Source organism: Armigeres subalbatus, chromosome 2 (assembly GCF_024139115.2).
Source record: "Armigeres subalbatus isolate Guangzhou_Male chromosome 2, GZ_Asu_2, whole genome shotgun sequence".
Taxonomy (NCBI): domain Eukaryota; kingdom Metazoa; phylum Arthropoda; class Insecta; order Diptera; family Culicidae; genus Armigeres; species Armigeres subalbatus.
This window is the reverse complement of record NC_085140.1, coordinates 412,473,587-412,485,231: the sequence shown is the minus strand read 5'-3', so window position 1 is coordinate 412,485,231 and position 11,645 is coordinate 412,473,587. Positions and strand designations below refer to the sequence as shown.

The following is an 11,645-nucleotide window of genomic DNA, read 5'->3' as shown; positions in this document are numbered from 1 at the left end:
TAAAATGAGAATAGTATCATATATGTTTATCAAATATAATAATAACTGTTTCAATTGAGCATAATCTCAATTGGATTATACCGATTCGAAGAAATTTCATTAAAATATAATGAACCCAATAAATCTTGTACCTGCTGAGAAATTCAATATCGCTAAAGTAGTAAAACTTCACCAGGAAACGATATGAACTGACCAGAGTCCGGAACAAAAGATACGTGACTTACGAAGGCAAAAAAAAGAACACATTTTCATCATTTTCATCGTTTGGCATTCTTCATAATGAGGGTCGGGCTGGTGGCTTTTCTTGGTGGAGCTTGAACTAACTTCCATCCTTATATTCCCGTGAATGCCAGACGTGGCTTCATTCCTATGCGGATACAGGAACTGTGCTCGTTTCGTTTGTCTGCGTTTTTTATCACCTAAACTGCAGCCAGCGGAATTGCGAACGGTAACCGCCCTCGGAGCAGCAGTAGTGGCAATAAAAGAATGCTAATCATTCTGATGATGAAATGTTTCCTTTTCGTTAGCCGTAATGGAATCTGCGGGATGGTTCACATTGAATGTTAAACATTCTGAGATTGTTTTTGATGTTTTACTGTTACACAGATCTCATTCATCGGAAACGCTGGGTCAGGTTTGTTTATTTAGTACTGTTTAATTAGGAAAGCGAGTTTGAATCATAAACATAATTTCCAACCCCTTTACATCAAAAGCTACACAGTGGCTACCCGTATACTATCGGATTTTTTCTTCAAATAATTAGCCTAAAATTAATCATATGCTGAACATGCCAACTTTTACAACACTTGGTGTCAGACCATTTGGCCTTATGCCGTTTGGATGAATTCCAAACAGTTAAATCAGACTACACGTATGTATGGATATAGGGGAACGGTTCGGCACTTCATCCCATAGCTCCTATTTCCATCCCATCAAAAACAAAGCAATGAAAAGGAATTTAATTTGTTTCTTATTTTTGTGATTTTTTTCATTAGTGAGCAAAAAGAAACGACGAGATTGGTGCTGTATTTCTTTGTTTTGCGATGAGATGAATAAATGTCCAGTGAGATGGAAAATGGAACAGTTTCCCTATGTATGTATGTAAGAATGGGCACTTTGCCATCACACACTTTACTACTCTATACTTAAAAGTAACTGATAAAAACTTAACTAGTGCGACAGGGAGAGTTAACTCGCTGATTGCTTTTGAATTTACTTCCAATTTGTTTTGCGCTCAAATGCTGTGCTGGAAATGATGTATCGAACAAAACATTTTAATGCCTTGGCTAAAGAAATAGTGGTTGGATAAAACAGAGCTTTCTTTCTTCAAGTACAAATACACGAAGCCACCCCTTCCCCCTACCGAAGGGGGGAAATGATCATTCTAGAGCAACGCACAAGATGGATCTTTGCTAACATATTCTTTTCTCTAGTATTCTAAAACACTTGTAAATGATGCTAATTGCTGAATAAATATAAGCAATTCTCCTTCCGGTAAAGTCTTGCTTGCGTTGTACTCTTCGTTTGATCAAACACTCACAGTCAAGTGCACACTATAAGTTAGTATCTTACGTTTATTTCCCCTCGGTGCCATTAGAAGATGTGCTCAAAAGCTTCCGGCCAAAGCAAAAACGTCTGTCGTAGTTGTCGCCGAGCGGTGCTCGCATTCATCCTCATCGTGTACCGGTAAATGTTCTCAACTACACATCCAGCCAAACATTCCACCCAGCAGCTTACCCACATGATGTTCACAGTACAAATGTGCCGTGCTATCGTCGTTAGTTCCGTTGGTTCCTTCTTTACATAACCTAGTTGAGGGAGTGTTTTGTTCATCCATTTCTTTTTTTCTTTGCTTGTCGCCCTGTCGACGTATAGGATCCGCGAACTCTACGCGCCAGTTACACAGTAAAAGCAACCCAACCTTAACATTGCTGTCGAAGTGTGTAGACATTCGAAGGAAAAGCGGAAATGTTCATAGCACAAAGTAGTTTTTCTCAATACGCCAGAAATATGTTAACGCCCGACCGGGTATCGTGTCAGCTAGAAACCCATTCGTTGTGGTTTCTTGGGTACGCGATGCTGTAAACCATGAAGTTAAATGTAGTACAGCAGAAGCGAATCCTTTAGCTGTGAATCAATCCAAAACAAAAATGTTTCTATTTTTTGGTTAGAAATGCATTAGGATAAGACGAAATATCAAATGGACTATTTCTATGAGTCTTCACTAATTTTATCGACAAAACAGTTGTTGGTGAGGAAGTGTGAAATCCCAATCCAGCTTTCTGTCAGAAATCAAGACAGTGTAATCCTTGATTTCAATCTAAGACAAAAATAACAAATGCATTAGTATTACTACTACTCGCCGCACCGTTTATGATAACTAGGAAGGGGAAGAAAAGGGAAAGAAATCGTTTATGAGGTACTTAACGAGAGGTCGTCGACTTAGTGAAAGGTTGAAGTTGAGTCAGGTTTTGCCTGTAGTTGGCAATGTCAACGTACGATAGATCAAACTGTTAAAGAACAATCTCTGCACTGGCGGCGCCAGAGCTCTGATGATGGTGACGCATCAGCATTTTTGGTGTAATTTGTTCATTTATAATTTGTCGACAGTAGTAAGAACTATAATTGAGGGCGTAATCAGTCAAGCGATAAATTAATTTAAAAAATGACAGATTATTTCAAATATCACGATTTTTAGCATTTTATCGTCTATAAAATGCAATGCAATCGTCTTATTTATTGAAATAGTCTCTATAAATTCTTTGGAATGTTTTTTTTCCAAAAACATCCAATTCAAAAATTATTTCAGGTACAAAATTCAGGAAATTCCATTCGGATACCACCGGAAACTCCATTCTCTCGGAATTTTCTCTAGTAATTCTTCAGGAATTTTCAGCAAAAATCCCTTTCACAAATCTAGGACAACATTTCAGGAATTTTCTTGGGATTTTAAGAGCGAATTGCTAAGGAAAGAGACAACGGAACACCTGAAGGCATTTTCAACATTGAATTAGTCCAAGAATATTTTATTTACACAGATCCCACATATATGGTTCACTTTTTAACAATAATCAGTCACTCCAATTTGCATGTTAGTTAAATGGAAATGACTCATATTAGTGTCAAGTGTGTGACCCATAATTGTGGGGCCAATGTATTATATATTATAAATATATTTTTCGGATTTTAGTCCAGGGATTTTTACAGATAATCCTATGGAAGTTACTTCGGAGATAAATCCAGCAATTCTTTTGGACATTCCCCAAGCCATTCTTTTAAAATTTCTTTACGAGTTTCTTTAGAAATTTCTTAAGAAATTCATTTAGAAATTTCTTTGGAATTTTTTTTGGAAATACCTTAGAAACTTCCTCCAGGAAATCCTTCGAAAATTCTTTTAGTACAACCGTATGAAATTTCTTCCGAAATTCCTGCAGGAACTTTTCCAGAAATTTCGTTGGAAGAATTTTTCCGATGATTTATTAAAGTATGAAATAAGAAATAGGAATTTTCGGATGAGGTTCTTAAGGGAATTAAGAAGAAATGTCGAGTTGAAATTTACGAAAGAACTATTAAAGAAATTTCCGAATGATCCTTAAGAATTTCTGAATGAATTTCATAAGAGTCCCCCGAAAAAAAATCTTGAAGGAATATCCGAAAGTCTTAAAGAATTTCTAATCAAATTTCCGGAGGAATGTCCGAAGGAATTAAAAAAATCGAAAGAATTTCTGGAAGATGTTCTGAAAAAAAATCGTGAGGACTCAAATAATAATAATAATAACAAAAATAGGAAGATGATATTAGCATTTCCATATCATTAATAATAGGAATATTGGAAGAATTTATTCAAGAAATTCTTGAAGTAATCGCTGAAGCAATTAAAAAAAATCGAAGTAATTCCGAAAACAATTTCCGCAGATATTCCTCATGCCGTTTCCTAAAGATAATTAAAAGGAATTTCTTAAAGAATTCTCCTAAGGGAATTTCGGAAAAAAAATTCTGAAGTGATTTCCGAAGATTTTTTTTGTAAAAATTCCGACCAAATTTTTAGAGAAATTTTCGATGGAATTTCTAAAAGAAATTTGCAAAGAACTTCTTAGAATAATTCGTTAAGAATTTTTTTTTAAGAAATCTGTAGAAGTATGATGATGGATCGACTTAAGTCCAGATTCAAAACAAGGTTTTGTTTTACTGCTGTCCGAATTTTTGAAGGATTTCCCGTTGAAATTCCTGGCATTCCTCATATGAAAATAACATTTGAAATTTGTTTAGGAATTTCATTAGAAATTCTTCCGAGATTTCTTTCTATAATTCCTTAGGAAATTCCTTTTCTTTTATTGCAGTATATCAATCACATCGTTATAATACTCACATACACTACCCAGTTTAATTTTTCGCCATTATTCTGTATTTAACCATGTGCCGAAGCATTTGTTGAAATATTGTTTGTTGTTCCACCTTATATCTCTTATGTTTTTTTTAACATAAACATACTACTGTTTGGGAAACTAGTTAACACATACGTGAATGTCATCATTGTTATCCATAATGCTGCCTTTTGTCTTTTACTATTCGTATTAATTTTCCATACAACGATTTGTTCCGGATCTTCTACAATCACCTTTAATCGTCCTTTCAAAATGTTAGCTAGCCATGGAAATATTATACTGGAGCAAACACATTCTTTCAGAATGTGCTTATTGCTTTCAGTGACATTACAATAATCACATAGATCATTTGAAAGCCCTCCGATGTTTAATTTCATTAACTTTTATTTGAAAATAATCAAATCATTGAAAAATAAAAACATTTGAGATTTACACTCACTTGGAATGAACCCATAAGAGAGATTTTCCCAACTGTTTTCCCAGATAACATTCGGAAAAACAGTTTCAATTTTTGAACTTGCTTTTCTTTTTTCCACGAGATACCAGTAGGGGAACTGGGGGTAGGACGCCCACGTTAAGGAAAATGCCATTTTTATCAATGAAAACCACCATTTCAGCCAGTTTTCATCAGCGCATACTGAAGAACAGCATATCTGCGACTGACTACCGATAACAGATATCTAATTGTCCATTTTATTGCACAGAAATTTGATTTTTAAAAAGCACCCGAAAAAAAATGATTTTGAAACCATGCGGGGTGAGATGCGCCAGTGCATGTGCTTATCGTACTGATTTTCATCAAAACAAAACACGCAAAAATCGTTTTTTCGAGTTTTTTATGTATAACTAGAGAAAAATCATGAAATATATGTATCCAATGGCAATATTTTTCATTGCTTTATCGTATAGACTATTGAAAATAATCAAAATGGGGATATTTAACCTTATTCAGGGGTGGCGCGTTTTAACCCCTATGGGCGTGCTACCCCCACTTTCCCTACAACAGTTCTACTGTAGTGTTTTCTTTTATATGCAAAGCAAGTTCTATCCATTCGTTAGTGTTCCTGCCTAAACACTGAGGCTTTCGGTGGCTCTATAAAACTGAATCTTCATCGTTTGGATCTCCTCCTAAGCTTAAAATATTTTTGACGAACATTGTTTTGGCTTTTGATTCAACATCAATAAGTTTGATGCCACCCTTCTCGAAATCTAAATACAATTGATTCCGTTCCACCTTGAACATTTGCTTTGGACCAAAAATAAGGCATTCCACAATTCTTCGTAATTTTGCTATGAATGCTCGGAGGAAATGCTTGGCAAATGTACCACAGTACCACAGAACAAAAATATTCACTAGCCATGTTCTTTGGACCAAATTTAGATTCCTCGTTCTATTCAAACTTAGTCGAAACTGAATGTCTTTGACTAGTTTATCAAAGTTCTGTTTCATCATGAACGATTACTTTTCTGATGAAAACACACCTAGGACTTTGATCTTCTTAACCTCTTTGAATTGTTCTGGCATTATTGATTATTATAAACGAAGATTTTTTTCATATTAAGTTTGACACGGCGTAGGAGTTGATAATTTGTAAGACCAAATCAAACTCATCGTCATCCCTTAGAAACATTACCAAGTCGTCCGCGTAAGCCAACACCCGGATAAACTTTCCAGATATCAAAATCCCACGAACATTTTGAGTAATTTTTCTGATTAATGGCTCAATGTACTCAGTACAAAGAGTACCATGCAGAGCGGACACCCCTGTTTGACAGAGCTTTCTATTTTTATATCAGGGGTCAGGAAACCGTTGAACTGAACGCGAGATGTAGCATGATAGCATGTAGCTGATACATTTTTCAGGAAGACCAAACTTTTCTAAAATCAACCACAAAAAAATATGGTTCACTTTATCAAAAGCTTTCTCAAGATCTGTGTTCAGAATAAATCCTTGATGTATTTCGATGTTTGTGTTCTTGCGACAATTGTTCTTAACTGTTTCAAATAACCTATACATGACTGTTCCTGTGTACATGCAATTTGACCAGGTCCTAACAAACTCTCAATAGTGACTTGTAGACGACATGCTAAGATCTTTGTGAATATTTTATAGTCGGTATTAAGCATCGAAATAGGACGAAATTGGTCCAAAGCTACTGCGTAAGGAATCAGCGTAATAATTCCTTCAGTAAACGCTTTTTCATGCTTTAATGATCCATCGAGATACCCGTTGTAAATGCAGAGCAAATGATCTTTGAGTTGCGCGAAGTTAGATTCGTAAAACTCATAAGATAGTCCATCTGGACCTGGACTCTTCTTTTTCGCTGCTTTACTAATAACCTCCTTTAACTCTTCCTCGGTAATTGGTCTAATCAAATATTCGGCTTGTTGTATTTCTAGTGTTTTAGTGACAGAACTCAGCATTGAGCTTGTGTTTTCCAAGGAAAGTTGAATATCTTCGCGGCGAAATGTTGTGGAGTAGCACTCGTTGCAAGATTTGGATTACCCGATTTATTAGTCTCGGACGAAGGACCTCCATTCAACTCTTATTCCTTTGTTGGGTTCTTGGAAAAGCAAGGTATAAAAGTCCTTAAAAGCCCTCCATACAACCCTGCTAGCAATGGTAAGGCGGAGCGGATGGTTAGAACAACAAAAGAAGTATTAAAAAAGTTCCAGTTAATGTGTTTCTTCTAACAGTAAAATAAACTAACCAGTTGGGGGTTCATATAGCGAATGAGCCCAGCTCATCGCTAGTATATTTCAGATCATCTTTTCATGACGTTACAAATCGTTTCATGTCAATTGACAGATGTTCGCACATATAATTAATAGTAAACAAATTCATCGTAGTAATTAGGCAATTCAATTAATAAGTTTATACTGAAAGTAAACCATGTTCGAAAGCGTCCAACTAGTCCAATTCACACTCGTGAATTACTTCTCCTTATTTACTAGTTTCCTTAACAAAGTCATTTCCTATTTTCAACTGAAGTAAGGAGGATTGCCCAAACTTAAGAAGCTGATTCGAAACATGATATAAACTGATCTTTTCATTTTCTAGCAAGAAATACCCGAAAATCTGGATCCGTAAAATTCAATCCTATTTATCTCAAATTCCATTAATTGCGTTTTAATGATTTGTAGTTCATCTTTTGTGTCTAGTCTCCTGGATCTGTCTATTGCTAGCTTATTAATTCTACTGTACAGTACACTTTTTTCAGCATTGATCATTGTAATTCATTATCCTGCTTTTATTCTTATAAATATATTGTAGCTTTGGTTTGACGACATTGTGCCACCAAGTACTGCGATTTTCTGTGTACACTTGCCTATTTCTAAGATTGTCTAATTCATTGCTAACTTGTTCACCAATTTCCTCATCTTTTAATAGATTACTATTAGGTTTCCAAAAACCGTGACCTCGAAAACAAAGATTATTGGGCAACCTCAAATGACATCGTTACTCAACCTCAAATGACATCGTTACTGGCATGTGATCCGAAAATGCGACTGGAACAGTTTGATAAAAAAAAACCAGAAGTGGTGTAATATCTATCCAAACGTGAGGCAGTATCAGCCCAGAAGAATGTAAATTCTTTCAACTCTACAGCTGCATTTTTAAGACAAAACTTTTTTGTTAAATCACGGAGACCATTACTAATGTTAGCAACTGTGCTACGACTATCACGCTTATTGAGTATACAGTTGAAATCTCCACCCACTATAGTATGCAACTTATTTGGTGAAACGGTGAACGGTGTAGTTTGTTTCTGCAGTGCAGTGATAAATAAAAATCAATTAACGTGTGAAATTGATCAAGTGCCGCGGGAAATATATTTCCTTTGCGTGCCCAAGTGTTTTCTGCATCGAAATAACTAGCCGACAGGTTGTCGCTGCTGGTTATTTTCGTTTAATTGTGGATTTTCTGCCCCAGCAGCAGCTGGCGGCCGGTAACATTTTTGCGCCTTTATTGTTTCTTTGTGTTTTGTGTCGTCTGCATTGGTACCGTTTGAGCTGTGTGAAGGTAGTAGCGAGATGGTTGAGTGCAGTGAGTGCGGTATGGGGGTCCTGCCCAGCGATTTGCCTATGAGTTGTTCGGGTTGTGGTTGCGCTAAAGTGTACCACTACAAGTGCACTTCCATGACCAAACCATTGGCAAAGCTGGTCACGGAGAATGTAAATGTTGTGTTCAAGTGTGATCAATGTTTATCAAGCCAGTGTTGTGGCGAGCAGAATATTCTGTTCTCGAACACACAAAGTTGGAAGAAGAGATGAAGAAGATTTCTTCACTCTCTGATTCGATCGGTGGTATTCGAGACAATATTGCTGCTCAGATAAACATCGCGTTGAAAGACGGGATGGAGCAATTGGGGAAAAAGGTACAAAATGCCTTAGACAATGCAGTCTCTGGTTTTCGGGATTTAATTGGAAATGAGTTGGAAAATATGAAAGGTTCATTTTTACAATTTGATGCGCGCAGTAAAGTAGATGCAATGAATGTAATGCAAGGTTCATCTCGTTCGACTTCGGAGTCGGCACTTAATCCCAGAGGTGAAAAGCGAAACGTTCAGGAAGCAGACGACGCGTCTGATGATGTTTTTAATGAAAAGGTTAGTTTCGCGGATATTGTTAAGAAGAAGTGCATTGGGATGAAAAGTAATAGAAGTAACAAAGCTAAGACAAAAAGTACGACCGCTAATAATGTAAAGGTTGTTCGTAAGGCTCGTCCGGTTATAGTGATAAAACCGAAAGAGTCCAACCAGAGTAGCGATGATACTCGAAAATTTTTGACCACCAAATTAGATCCAAAACACACAAAATCAGTAACTTTAGAAACGGGAAAAACGGCTCTATTATTGCTGAGTGTGCAACAGGATATAGTATTAATGTTGTGAAAGAAGGCATTCAAAGCGAGTTGGGTGAAAATTACAATGCTGTTGTTCCCTCATCGGTGCCAAGGCTAAAAGTGATGGGCATGAGCGAGAAACTTTCCTCCGATGACTTCATTCAGATTTTAAAAGATCAGAATGAAGACATCGCTATCAATGATGTAAAAGTAATACGGGTGTTTGAAAATCCTCGTTTCAAATACAACAAGTACAACGTTGTGATTGAAGTCGATAAAGACAGTCATAGCTGTTTGTTGACCGCGAAGAAAGTAAATATAAGGTTTGATCGGTGCCTTGTTGTTCCTGAGATTAGTATTCTTAGGTGTTTCCAATGTGGAGAATTTGGGCACATGAGCACAGATTGCAAAACGCTATCGCGTGCTCTAAGTGCAGTGGACCTCACAAGACATCTGAATGCACGTCATCTGTATTGAAATGTGTTAATTGTAATAAAATGTATCAAGAGCGTAAAACGAATTTGGACGTTAACCACGGAGCATTCAGTACTGAATGCAAAGTGTATAAAAGATTAGTTGAACGCAAAAGAGCAGCTTGCATTTCAATGAATAGCAACCAAGTTCTAGTATGAATGTAAATAAATTCGATATTTTGTATTTGAACATTGCAGGTCTCTCTACAAACTACGTTGCATTACGTCAGCTTGTAGAAGATAAACGTCCATTTTTAGTCTTTTATCTGAAACGCATATCGTTGACAGTGATTCTTTCGAACAGTACAGTATCCCGGGTTACAGTGTAGCTGCTTGTTTATCACATTCAAGACACACTGGCGGTGTTGCTATTTATGTCAAAGAATCGGTTCAATTCAAGCTTCAATTGAACGAAGTTTGTGATGGTAACTGGTTCTTAGGCATTGCAGTTGAACGTGGCATGAAGATGGGTAACTATGGAGTTTTATATCACTCTCCCAGTTCAAATGACCAGCGATTTGTTGAAATTTTGGAGAACTGGTTGGAGATGTTCATAGATCCTAGTAAATTAAATATACTCGCTGGCGATTTTAATATCAATTGGTGTGACATCCATAATTCGAATCATTTGAAACGGTTAGCAGACTTTTTTGATTTGAAACAAAAGGTCTTCGATTATACACGTATTTCTCAGCACAGTAGAACTTTAATTGATCATGTATATTCTAATTCATAGATATAATACTAGACACGTGGATAATGTGCGAACACCCTATTTTTTGTATGGCGCTTCACAAAACTCTTTGTTTTTTAAAGGTATTAATGTTTTCAATTCGATGCCTTCACACATCAAACGTGCAGTCACGCTAACGCAGTTTAAGAGACAATGTATTTCACACGTCAAAGCTGCCTTTTGAACAGCTACCCGGAAATTTTTTACCCGTTAACACATGTATCTTGACGAAGTTTTTAACAACGGATGATTTTTATGGACCATTTTTTATTTTTATTATTTATTGAGGCATTAATAAGCTATAACGTTCGCCTCGATGATGATGATGATGGATTTTAATTTATTGACGTAGTTTATTTTTGAACCTTTCTTTGTGTAGTCTACAAAAGTTTGAGCATCGCGCGCGGATTACAGATATGAATGATTTTGAATTTATTTAAAAACTTGCATATTTCGAACTATTGAATCATGCTCTTGAATTAGTAGTAAGCCTTCTGGTAGATTACTTTGTATTCGCGGTTGTTCCGAAACTTTTGTTATCGACGGAGCGGTTACACAAGTTTTGATGTTTGGTTGTCGAACCTAATGATCCATGTTCAGATACATGTGAGTTTTAGATTGCGATATTGGTTTGTGAAAAGAACGCGATGTTTGGAGGAGCTTTTGAAATCTGTGCGAGAGGTTTCACAAGTTTAGCTTTTGATGAGCTCCATGTATCACTACTGTTGAGGGGCCGTCCACAAAGTACGTCACGCCTCTAGGGGGGAGGGGGGGTTCTGAGCAGCGTGACGATCCATACAAAAATTTTGGGGGTTTGTTACAAAAAACGTGACGAAGGGGAGGGGGTTGAAAATCGCCAATTTTTGCGTGACGTACTTTATGGATCTTCCCTGATTACGAAAATTCTAGGTGTAGTTCTCTAATTCATTTTACCAATTTATTTTTGCTGTACAGTATGGAATTTTATTTTGGATTTTATATCTGTATATACAATCGGATCGTTTGTTTGCAAAACCGATTACATTGATCTTATTTGATTATCTTAAAGATAAATCGTTCAGCTCAAACCTTTGTAGGGGTATGTGGCGGGACCATCATCATCATCATCATCATCATCATTTCTCTTCATGATGTGAGTTGTCATTTGATTTTTGAACAAATAATCTCTTTCCCGCTTTTTGTTTGTCCCTGAATGGGCATACACATT

At 36.5% G+C, this 11,645-nt stretch overlaps 1 protein-coding gene across 1 annotated transcript in view; it reads right to left on the bottom strand.

The window, feature by feature from the left end:
- LOC134213372 (calcitonin gene-related peptide type 1 receptor) overlaps positions 1-11,645 on the bottom strand; it is a 291,025-nt gene that overhangs the window by 40,550 nt on the left and 238,830 nt on the right. The window lies entirely within an intron of this gene.